Raw genomic sequence first — 12139 nt, 5'->3', positions numbered from 1 at the left:
TGCCTGTGAGATTTGTTCCTTGGTGCTTTTCCAAAGTATTGGGAATCCTGGAAGGAAACTGCAACTTCCTGAAGTACAAACCATTCCCACCATGCTGTGTGTGGGAATACCAGAGGGCCAGCTGCATGAGGAAGATGGGATTGCTGAGCTGATTTTCAATGTCAGACAAGTGGACATGTACCTTTTAGAGAACCAGGCTTCTCCCTGCAGTCTGGAAGGCAGAACTCCCTCGGGACAGGGCTGGCAGCACTGCCCAGGGCTGCCAGGCACCTGCAGCCCACGAGTCTGGTGCCAGAAAGTGCCCCAATAAGGATTTTGACCTGTCTTATTTGTTTCTTGATATTATGTATGGCTATTTTAAGGAAACTGTTTACAAATTAAAGATGACTAATAAATCTGCTGAATAATGTGACTCAAATGAGGTACATTGATAACTAGGGAAAGATTTAGAGTTGCTGACCAAAGATCTAGAGAAATGAGGCATAAGGCAGCCAGAGAAATGAGGAAATGTGTGTTCTTTTCTCATCTGTCACTCTTTTACTGGGCAAGCTTGGGCAAGGTGTTTTCTTCTCTCTGTGTCTAGCTTCTCTATTTGAAAATGAATATTAGATGATTGTGTAAAGCATTTCAAGAGGCAAAGCAAGTGCTGTGCACACGTGTTCATGCACGAGATCTCCTGTAGGCATCCCATCCAGGATTGCTAGAGATGAACCTCTTGATAAACAGACCTGAGTTTTCTGACCATTCATCTGCTTGGCTTTATCAAGTCTGAGCTGCTTAGCATCCACTGCTCATGAATTTTCACAGTTCTATTTTTCTTTAATGTGGTGCCTTTCTTCTCACCAGAATTAGCAGGTGAATCCCTTTGTTTAAAACATTCCAGTCATCAGGCAGATGTAATCAGCAGGCAGAAACGATGTGTGAGAGCTGTGCCACTCAATGCAATGCCAGAAAATTCTGGCTTTACATTCTTCTTTTGCATTTGCTACTTTATAACAGGGTTTTAAAAATTCTCTTTTCATCCTTTCCTTTCTTATTAACCTCTTTCTTCTATAGAACATGGGGAATCTTAATGTCTAGTACTGTAAGAAAGAACATATCATAGTAGAAGTTTATTTGAATTCAGTGGATTCTAAGCTGCTAGGATTTACCCTCCTTATTTCCCTGTGCTTGGAACTGCTGAAATCTAGGAAAGGTCATGTAGGGATTGGATATGAAAAATCAGATTTGGAATAACCAGAGGAGGAGAAACACCTTTCCTTAGGATAATTGTTAAAAGGATTGGCTCAGGTACAGCCATTCAGGGAACTGCTTAATCACCCTAGTTGCTCAAACAGGACCTGATTTTTTTACTCACTTGAAATCAATAATAAAACTCCCTCTGTATAGTAAGAACAACAGAGAACCATTCAGTCCTCAGCTGGATCAGAGATTAACTAAACAAGCTCACTGGGGACTCCTACAAATATTCTACAGGTCTTGGAAGGTTTTTCCTTCAGAAAACCAATTCTGCCCATTTGAACAGACACTTCTTCCTCTGCCATATCAGAGTGCAAAAACTGGTTGCCTTCCTTGCATTAACTTTGATGAAAGAGGTGCCCTTTCAGAGCAGACTTTGACCTATTCAATGCTGTCATCTTGACTTAAATTTTGTTTTCTTTCTGAGTGTCTGATGGTTTGTAGCTTCAACAATCAGCTCTCTGGAATCTCCTTCCAAGTGAGTCACATTCTGTGTCTGATATTATAATATACATCATATCTGCAAGATTCTGCATGAACTCAAGCAGTCATATTCCTGAAAACATTGACAAATCAAGCTCTGGTTGTAAGGTTGCTCCTCTGAGATCAGGGCATTTTGAGTCTTCAATGAACTACGACACTGAGGCAAAGTTGATGACAAGGAGGGCTGATTTTCCCAACTTCATGGAACCCAGAGAGATGTTCAACTGTCCCAACATTTCATAGGTTATTAGTGTACTCCTTCTAACTCTTTTCCTAACTAATGCAACTATTGTCTGAGATGTCTTTTACAGCAGCGCTGCATGTGACAGCACAATAAATACAGTACTGCAACCCCTGTAAACACTCAGCATCTCAGATTTGTCAGAACTACCCTCACATCTAGTGGTTTCTGACAAACATACAGTTAGTAACAATAATAACTATTGCTGTTCCCAAATACCTCCTCTCATTGACTACCGTCAGTCATCTTCTTTTGCACTGTTTTGGTTTTTCATTCCCCAAAGAACATTTGTTTGGTTTGAATCTTCCCCCAAACTTTGCAATGGCAACTCTGGGGTTTTTTTGGTTTTTTGTTTGTGTTCTGATTGCTGACTATGCCTTTAAGGACTTTAGGATATTCACCATTAACTGTAGCACCTTCCTCATTGGCTTCTTTATTATTTCAAAATGTTCCTGATAAAGTGGGGATAGTAACTCTACCAAAAGCAAAATGAAAGATCCAGGCCTTGGCACTTGAAAACATGGAAATAAAAGTAGGATCCCAGCCCAGTCTGGACTGTTTTTCAGTTTCTGCAGACTTAAGATACATTTACAGCAGCAGTTTAGTGTGGAAAGTACAATGTTTTGTTTACCATGTCCTGCTCTCCAGTGGAAGATTGAATATCAAATGATGGCAGGGCAGGGTGGAAAATTTCCCAGTCTGACCATCTGAGGGTGAAAATGAAAGTTAAGGAGAGTGCTAAATTTGCAGAGAGGTGCCAGTAAACCCATTGCTTCCTGTCTATTCACTGTCAGTTAGGCCAAACTCAGACATGCAGAAAGAACGGAATTCTCTCATCAGCCACCTCTCCAAAATTCCCAGGGATGAGGAAGTGAGGGAGGACCATAGGCAGTCAATGGCCAGACTTTGTTGTGCCTGGCTGCACGTTGGCTCAGGCAGAAGTGATTGCTGACACTCCTGACTCACCCCCGAGATCCTCAGCCACAGCTGCAGCAGCAAAGGCAAAATTACAGCAAAAAAAGAGCAAAATAGCTATTAACATTTGACTGGGCCTAAACCCTGGTGTCCTCCATGGGGCTGTGACAAGCTAGGCTCTTGGTCCTGCACTCCTGAGCATCATTTCACTACACTGAAGATGTCCCTGCGTGGAGCATAAGGAAAAGCTGGCATGTGGATCTGGAAAAAGTATAGAACAGTGTTTGGTACTTCTGCTCCTGCAATCCATGCTTGTCACAGCAGAACAGGAAAAAAAAATACTGCTAAATTACTGTGTGCAAAAAGAGTTTTATGATTAAAAAATAACAGTGAACTACAAAGCTGCAAATGTCTTCTTTAGCAAAATCATGGTCTGAAGAAGAAACTCCAATTTCAGTAACGGAGCACTGGCTGAGGCCAGTAGAATCTCTAACCAAGGACAGGTAACAGAAGAGATTTGAATACTGGTTTTGAAAAAGCAACCCATAAATTTCTGGGCCAAAATGAAGAACAGAATATTGAAGTATAGAAGTAGCTTGAGTTCTGAATCTAAAAACTTTGGTGTTTTTACTCCAGAACACACAGCACTGTTGGAACTTCAGTAAAATGTATGTGCTTCTGTTTATTGGTGACCTCTGAGTCTCTTTTCTTTACACCTGCCTTTATCTACTCAGTTGTTTCCTGCACATTCAGGTGTCACACTTTGGACAGTGTACCTTAGTCTACATAAAACCAAAGCATGCTGCCCCTCTTTCCATGTTTCCTGTATGGAGACAGGGGTTTTCTCAGGTAATTTTATGGCTCTGCTTTATCTATACTCACTGTTTTACTACCTCAGTTGTTTTTAAAGGACTCCTTGCTAAGCACTACAGTTAGGTCAGTCTTGCCTATGCCTGCATGGCTTTCAGTGTCTGCATGAATTACATCACATTTTCAAAACTTTCCATGATATTGCCTCCCCTCTGCCCTTCCTGGCAGGGAAGTGGTGCCAGAGGGTGTGGGGTGTGAGCTTACAGCTCCTTCTCTAGCAACTATCTACCTTCCCCTACATTTTCCATGGCACAATCTTCAGAGTATTTTTAGTCAATTTTCATTGATTTGGAGCTGCAAGTCCAGCTCAATTGGTTCTCATCTTCCCACCCCTGCAAAGAGCCTGGCTCCATCTCCTCAGTGACCTGAAAGTCACTGGAAGGCTGCTCCTCTTCTCCTGGCTGAACAAGCCCTGTTCCTCCAGCCTCTCCCCATGAGGCAGCACTGTGACCCGGCCCCAATCACTTTCATGGCCTCCACTGAACTCACTCTTTGTGCACTGGAGGCCCAAACTGGACTCAGTAGCTCACCAGTGAAGGATGCAGATGCTCCAACAGTGATGCTTTTGCTTCTCTTCTTCTATAGGAATTCCAGGCTAGGGACATACTATTTAGCTTGGCTTTCATTCAGTGAACAAACACGCTGCTGATTGAGACAACTCATTGTTGACCACAGTGACAGAGAGGATGGTCTTTGAAGCTACATTTGGAATGGGGGACACCACCTGGGAGCTTGAAAAGTCACTTCTTGAAAATACAAAAAAGAGATGTGGAGGAATGTGTGTTGACAAGGTCGAGTTCTAGAAAGTGATGGGTGGCATTATGGAGGTTAAGTCACAGGGGTTAATCTATAATAAAGGGTCCTAGTACACACGTCAAAGGATTGTTACAGATTAATTAGCAGGTGCTATTATTAGCCATAACAATTTTTGTCTCAGTTTCTGAAATGATAAGATGCAAAACAACTACTTCATTCAGTCTAAATGTTTCACCCACCTCTTGCAGCCGGGGGTATTTGGACCACAGCCTCCAAAGCAAGAGGAGCTGAAGCAGAATGTGTATGCAATTTACAGGACAGAAATGGCAAATTTTTTGGTCAAAAACACCGTCTTGCCTCACCTTGTTTTTATGATTACTTTTGATTTAGTCATCTGAAACCTGGCAGAAGGGAAAATAAAGGGGAATTTTCTGTGACTTACAACACTGTCCATTAGGTTTGAGCAGCTCAAGAGACCTCTCTGACCAGTACAAGCTGAAAATCACTATGACATTTCCTTCCTTCTTCTCACGTACCAGCTTAATTGCAATCTGAGAATTCTCTAAAAGAACACACCCCTCCTCTTCCTAGTAGTGTTTTTGGGGACCAACAGTTTCTGTACTTCCATGAAGTGTCAAAGTCCCTGTTCAACGTAACATCTCTGATCCCGACTTTCTCCCATGTTTTTGCTTTTGAAGTCCCATTTTTTTAATGGAAGAGCAAAGCTGAATGTGTGAAAGACAGATGACTGCAATGACTCCACATTCATAAGAGAGAAATCTTCACAGTTAATGTCTTGATTTGGTAGAACGACCATTGCAGAAAAGGTGACTTTTCAAGTTTCTGCCACCTTTCGAAAGGATGTAAGAATTGAAAGCTTGTGCATGGTTTTGGTAGGGTCTTGTAATAAGTTCCTATCCAGCTGGATGATAATTCTGCAGGAAACACACCACCGCATCCCTGACTAACCAGCAAATTGAGTGCACCGTGGAGAAGGAAGGACCCAGGCCAGTGGTGAGACAAACAAATGAGCATGGTATAAACCACTGCCCAGCAAACCATCAGCTCATTTTTAAACAGACTGCTGGATTTAACACTGATAAAGTTGAAAACAAGAAAAAAGGAAGGCAGTTCTTCAGCACTAAAGGCAGCAGCAGAATTTTTAATATTTATTTTTCAAAAAAAGCATATGAATATGGGAAAAGAAAGCAACTAATTACTGGACAACGAAACTTCAGAATTCTTTCTGCCTTCCCCTCACATAAAATGATGCCTTTGGGCCCAGATTCCAAGCTGATTTATGGAGGATATATTTGCCTCCAGCATCACACCCACCTCTTGAAATTGGGCATCCACGCTGCTGCAGACACTAAGTTTTGTAACTGAAAAAACAAAACTTTTCACTTTTAATTCTGGTAACCATGATTGAGCACAGGCCACTCCTCTGAGTACTCCGGGTAGTGCAAAATGGTTTAAAATGGTGAACACTACTGAAGTAATGGAGTGTACATGGGAGCCTTTGCCTTTGATTCCAGTGGCTTCAGCTCAGAACCCAAGAACAGCATGGAAAGTAAACATCCTGATAAGCAATATCCAGACTGCCTTTGTTAGTACAGACCAAGACAGAATTTGATAGAGCACGAAGGCAAGATTGGTGTCTCCCATTTAACAGACAGTCCCTATGAATTCCAGAGGTTCTTACGAGTGTTATGGAGTTCTGTGGAGCAAAGCTACATAATTATGAGCTGTGATTTCTTTCAGATACTTATAAAATTGAAAACACTTCCTATGTAGTAAATAAATAAGGCCCTCCCCATATAGTGCAATAAAGTGAGCAGATTACAGGTTCAGTACTGTACCAAATCTATTCCTTTCAAAGCCTCATTGTTACATCAAAGGGTTTGTGGTTCTGTTCCTCTTTCAAACAGACATGGATTGCATTCAAGTTACTTTTTATGCTAAATACCACTCATATTGTATATATTCTTTGTATAGTTATGCCAGCTATAAAATCTGCACCTTTGCTTATGAGGGTAATGAAGCTAGAGCGCAGGGACTGGCTCTCCATCTCAAATTTCATAATTAACCATGGATGCCTTTTTACTGCATTTAATCAATTAGAAATAACCAGACCTGGCATAGTGTCACTGTGACATCCTACAGGCTCTATTCTGTCAGCTGGGAGCAGGATTTGGAGATCTCAGTATTTTTAAACCATGTTTCTGGAAATAGTTGTAAATTATCATTACCATGTCAGTACCCCCTACCTCAGAGCCATGCTAGTGGAGAATAAGCAATTTCCTGCTGTTTGTCCCCTGAGTCCCAACCTGTCTGAGAGCTGCTGTGTGCCTTTTAAAGGTCTCCTGAGTTAAGCACCTCAAAGGCAATCTGAGAATTACTTTTGAAATCTTGGCCAGAAAGCTGCAATGTACTCTGTGAGATACTTCCAGCTAGGAAAAGGACAAACTCAACAGAGCTCTTGGGGTGGAGAAGTTCCAAGACTCAACAGGTGTCTGCATTCTGTACTGTAAACTGTGGTTTAACACACCATTTCTGTGACCTCTGGAAATTGGAGGGAAAAACAGAAAATAAAAGAGAAAGCAGCCCTTGCAGTTGTGGAAACCAAAATACTCTATTTTAAAGCATGAAAAGTCAGTCCCCAGATTGACTCAGTGTAAGGAAGGTGGCTCCAAAATATACAACCTTTGCCTGTGCCCATCATCATGACACAATATTTTCCAGACTAACTTCTGTTTGACATTTGTTTTCAGTTTTCCTTGTTCCTGGTTTCACACTAGTTGAGACATAGACCACTTTCTGTAGATGAAATGACTGCTAAGAAATTGAAGCAAGACTGAGAAAATCCCAGATCTTGTGTGACTTTATTTAATGCAGAATGTAATGTCATCAGCCACAAGAATTTACTGTCAATTTTGCATCTTTTAAAATCTATCCTGTAGAAGGGGAAAATATTAATCAAAACACCAGCAGTTTTAAACTCCTCTCAACAAGAATGATTACCAGAGATGGTGCAAAATATAAGGTGTAACAATAAAAAGATATTAAGTGCAGTGTTTTTTAAACAGATGATGCTGAACCACAGCAGAAGGAAGCCCAAAGGTAATGAGGCCACTCAGTCTGAAGCTGTGCAGCTGCAGCTGAAAGAAAATATTTTATATGGGGTAGTGATATAGCCTCAAGCTGTGCCAGGGGAGGTTCAGGTTGGACATCAGAAGGAGTTTCTTCATTGAAGGGTTGTCAAGCATTGGCAGGGGCTGCCCAGGGAGGTTTGGAGTGCCCATCCCTAGAAGTGTCCAGGGAAGGGCTGGATGTGGCACTCAGTGCCCTGGGCTGGGGACAAGGTGGGGACTGGGCACAGCTTGGACTCCATGGGCTGGGAAGTCTTTTGCCTAAATGATTCTGTGAAGCACCCAAACCAAGCTGACTCAGAAGCTGCTGATTAAAAAAACAAGAATCAAATTAATCCTTTTCAGAATGGATTCATGCAGAACACGAAGGCAGATTCTTCTCGAGGAAAAGTCACCCAGGTTGATAGTTACAGAAGGGGTAAGTTCAGTGTCCACAGGTGAAGACAGCAAACAGCAGTCCCAGAACTTTCCTCTTCAGACTCTACAAGTGCAGTGAGCAATGCCAGGGACCTCTTCCCCAGTGACAAACACAAACACTGTTAAGCTCTTAGGTGCAAGTGACAGATGCCTCCCTCTGCTTCTAAACTTTTAAAAACCTATTTTAAATACCAAACACAATAATGAGGAAAACAGAAAATAATCCTCAAAGAACAGGGTTATTTTTCAAGTTAACGTGTCTGCCCTGCTTAATCACAAGCTGAAAGGAGTACTTGATGACTGGTGTATACTTCAGTTAACACTATTTCATAAAACTTGGCTTGACAGAAGTATAAGATAAATTAATCAAATAATACAAAAGTTGAAAGATGCACCAGCTGGCTTGTGCTCCAGCAGAGGTACATCAGCTCTGAGCAGCAGGCAATGCTGCAGGAAAGGGACAGACCAAGTGGGCAGTGCAGGTCCATGTGCAGCAGTGTTGTGTGCCAGGGACTTGCTTTAGACTGCTCTAGCCAAGACACTGCTCACCCCAAACCATCCCTCTCTTTGGGGTGACACTGAGGGACATGACACGGTGGAGCATAAAGCTCTAACGACTCATTCTTACAGTTTAAGGTCAGGGAGTCTCACAATGAATAGATATTATGATATTGAGTATTTTAGACTCACAGACGTGCTGCCTGTTCAGTTTGCAGCTTATCAAAGCTTTATATGAAGACACAATTTATAATGCCACATTAAAAGCTTTTACAAATAAGAAACTGTTTCCTCTAAAAAAGATGTGAGAGAATATTAGTTGTTTTCCCAGAAATAGCGTGCATTCCTCTTTACAGCATCGCAGTAAAGATTACTTCCTTGTGACATTTGAAAACGAGCCAAATACCACAGAGTTGAGATTTTTGTTTAGCATCAAGTCCTCATGCTCAAGTGTCCCTAAACAAAAAGCAATGCCTGTGACATAACCCACCACATGAGGAAGTTTATAAAGTGCTAAAGAATGATTTAAAGAATATTCCATTACTGACAAATGGTGCTAAGCAAGGCCTGGCCTGGGTTGGAAATATTCTATTCAGTACCCACAGGGCTCAAATGACTTTGGTGGCAAGTGTGAATGGAAATCAGTAACACTTCTGACACAAGAATGTGATTTGTCAGAAGTGTATTTGTCTCTGGCCACGTGAAGGTTGGAATGCTATCCTGGATATTACTCAAAACAGGAATTTACAATCTTGTCCATACCAAAACCTGAAATGAATAAATGAATTACAAAAATAAATAGAAGGGAAAGATTTTCACTTCACAGGACACTTCTGCATGAGGCTCCAAGGCTGGTAAATAACCAAAGTGGCCTTTACCATTTCTCTGTGGACTTAAGAGCAGGAACACAAACACTAAAAATACACTGACCAACCCAATGCTACTGCTCCATCTTTTGACATGTTGCTTCCCTATTTGTAATGTACAGATTATTCACGCACAATTTCAGCTTTAGGTTTCCAAGGCCGTGTATACACAAAACAGAAAGTATAGCTCCAGTGTTGGTTCTGGCCTTAAACTGGATGTTGGTAAGTCTGTAAAGTGATTTAAATTATTAATTCTCTATACTTCAAGAATGTAAAGCATGATATCACTTTATTAATTAGAAATCTCCTACTGTCTTTCATTGTTCTAATGTTTGTCTTGCCCTTGCATAACAAGCCTCCAGTGAAACCCTCACTACCTTAATCAAGAGTTGCCCGCACACAACGTTTGAACTCTTAACTTCACTCAACTCCTAACTGTGGAGTACCCAGGAGAAGTTATTGACTCAAGATCCTACTGGAACTAGCCGCAAAAATGTTTTTGGCAGTGTTTTGGGGTTACTGCAATCACCTATCAACGGTTCATCACTTACCAGAACTGGCACAGAAATGGGTTCCTCATTGCAGTAAAAGAAACTGAAGCCTAAGAATACACTTGTTTCCTTTTACTGACATTATCCCTTGCTCTGTCAGCAGCCTCGTGAGCATCATGAGTTTTTTAAACTCTTCAAAAATAATTACAGAACACAACACAGTCTTATTTGCCCACCATCTTTATGGTCAGAGATTCTGGAGGACTGAAAATGGGAACATAGGTGCACCAGTGTATTATTTGCTATTTTCTACCCAATTGCCACAGCAGAACCTGGGAGGACACTGCCTGTGACTGTGCCTTTGTCACCATGGGCAGTAATTGCCAGCACAGCATCACCAAGGGAACAGGGAACAGCTCTTCAGGCTCACCAGGGCTGGGGGGTAGAGAGGCAGAGAGCTGCTCAAACACAGGAGAAGAGAACTCACTGTGTAACTCTCAGGTCAGGCAGGTCAGTGAATGATAAATTTGGACAACTCCAGGGTCAAATGACTTCTGAGCAGAAGGTTTTGGAATAGCAATTTTGGTCAAAAGTACCAAAGCTCTGCCCAAAACCCCTTTCAGAGTTCAGGTTCTCATCTACATCTGGATTACTATAACATTTTTGGTCTCAAATTATGCTGCTGGAGAATGGAATTTGTATAATGTCCTGAAAACATAAAAGCCTCAGCTCTGCAGGTGAAGGACTCTTTGGTCCAGTCATTACAGAAACATGTCTGAAGTACTGGGGTTACTATTACAAGGAAGTAAATAGTTGTTAGCATCGTATCTCCTCACCAGCAGGAAAATTACTTGTATATTGAGTAAATAAAGTTTTCTTTGACTCTATTAAAAGTCTTTTTACTTTGAAAACCAGATTAAGTTTGTACAAAAGTCCTTCAGACTTCTCCTCATGCCTCCAGCTGAATCACTACTATCAAAATATTTAGTCATGTTGTCTCCTGCCTCACCAACCATGTTCCCCATCTGTACCCTACTGAGAATTGAATGCTCTATCAATTTCCAAACCCTAAAATTCACATCTACCATACCTTTGGTCTGATGCTCCTATATCCCAGCTGGCACCTCTGGACATCTGGAGCTGCAGGCAAGCCATGGCTGTAACTTCCAGCTCCATGGTCCTTTCCCTCTTGAACTAGCCATAAATTAAATAACAGGTGTGTAAGAATGATTTAAACACTTGCAATTATCCTTTTTGTAACTGAACAAAATATTACTACAAAAAGTCAACTAAAGCCATAGAGGGGTGTGATCACTCCACATTTAAAGTTCAGGAAACTGCCATGCTTCCATACACTGTTAATCCCACTAAGTCTGAGAGTTTTTCATCATTGTGGCAGTGATACAAAATTCAGTGCATCTCTGTGCTACTGACCACACACAGACAACAGACCTGGAGAACAGCACAGGTCACCTCTTTGCTGGTCTTGATCAGAAGCAGCACATTCAGAGAGCTTCTACCAAAAAATGCTTGAGCTTTTTTATTAGTCTTCAAGATCATACTGGATTTTCCTTGTCAACTGCCAAGGTTGAAGCTTTCTGTGCTCTGCCTTGCACAAAATTATTTGGAAAGTTTAAACCAAAATGGCTGCAATTTAAAAAAAAATGTACCTAGGTAGAAAGACAAGTGGCTTTCCTCACATGGAGAAACACCTACTGTTGAGAAAGTCTATTACCTTCCTGCTTTATCTGAAGTTAAGCAGAAGGCTGGCTCCAGCATAATACTGAATATCATCTGGTGCAGAAAAGGACTTGAGAAGAAATAAGGGGGGGTAGAGATACAAGATGAAAACAGCATTAAGGAATAGGTAAAACAAAGACAACAAAAGTTACGGGTGCATAAGGGTGACGTGAAAGACACGGGAGCAGAGAGAGGAACAGTAACGGTGATGGCAGAGGGAAGTGTAACAGAGAACAGGAATTCCAGGAGAGGAGCGTTAGCACAGAAAATACAGTTTTTTGACAGAATACTTTGGGGATTTCAGCGGCGGCCTCATTTCTGGGTCAGTCCTGCCAAGGACTGGGTCAGTCCTGCCGAGCCCGGAGCTCATCCCCGCCCCGCCCCGCCCCGCCCGCGGGACAGCGGCGCCGGGAGGCACCGCCACCTGCCGGCGGCCCGCCGCAACTGCAGGGGGGCGGGCACTGCGGGCACGGC

This window comes from Fringilla coelebs, assembly GCF_963513975.1.
Source record: "Fringilla coelebs genome assembly, chromosome: 20".
Classification (NCBI taxonomy): domain Eukaryota; kingdom Metazoa; phylum Chordata; class Aves; order Passeriformes; family Fringillidae; genus Fringilla; species Fringilla coelebs.
This window is presented reverse-complemented; position numbering follows the sequence as displayed.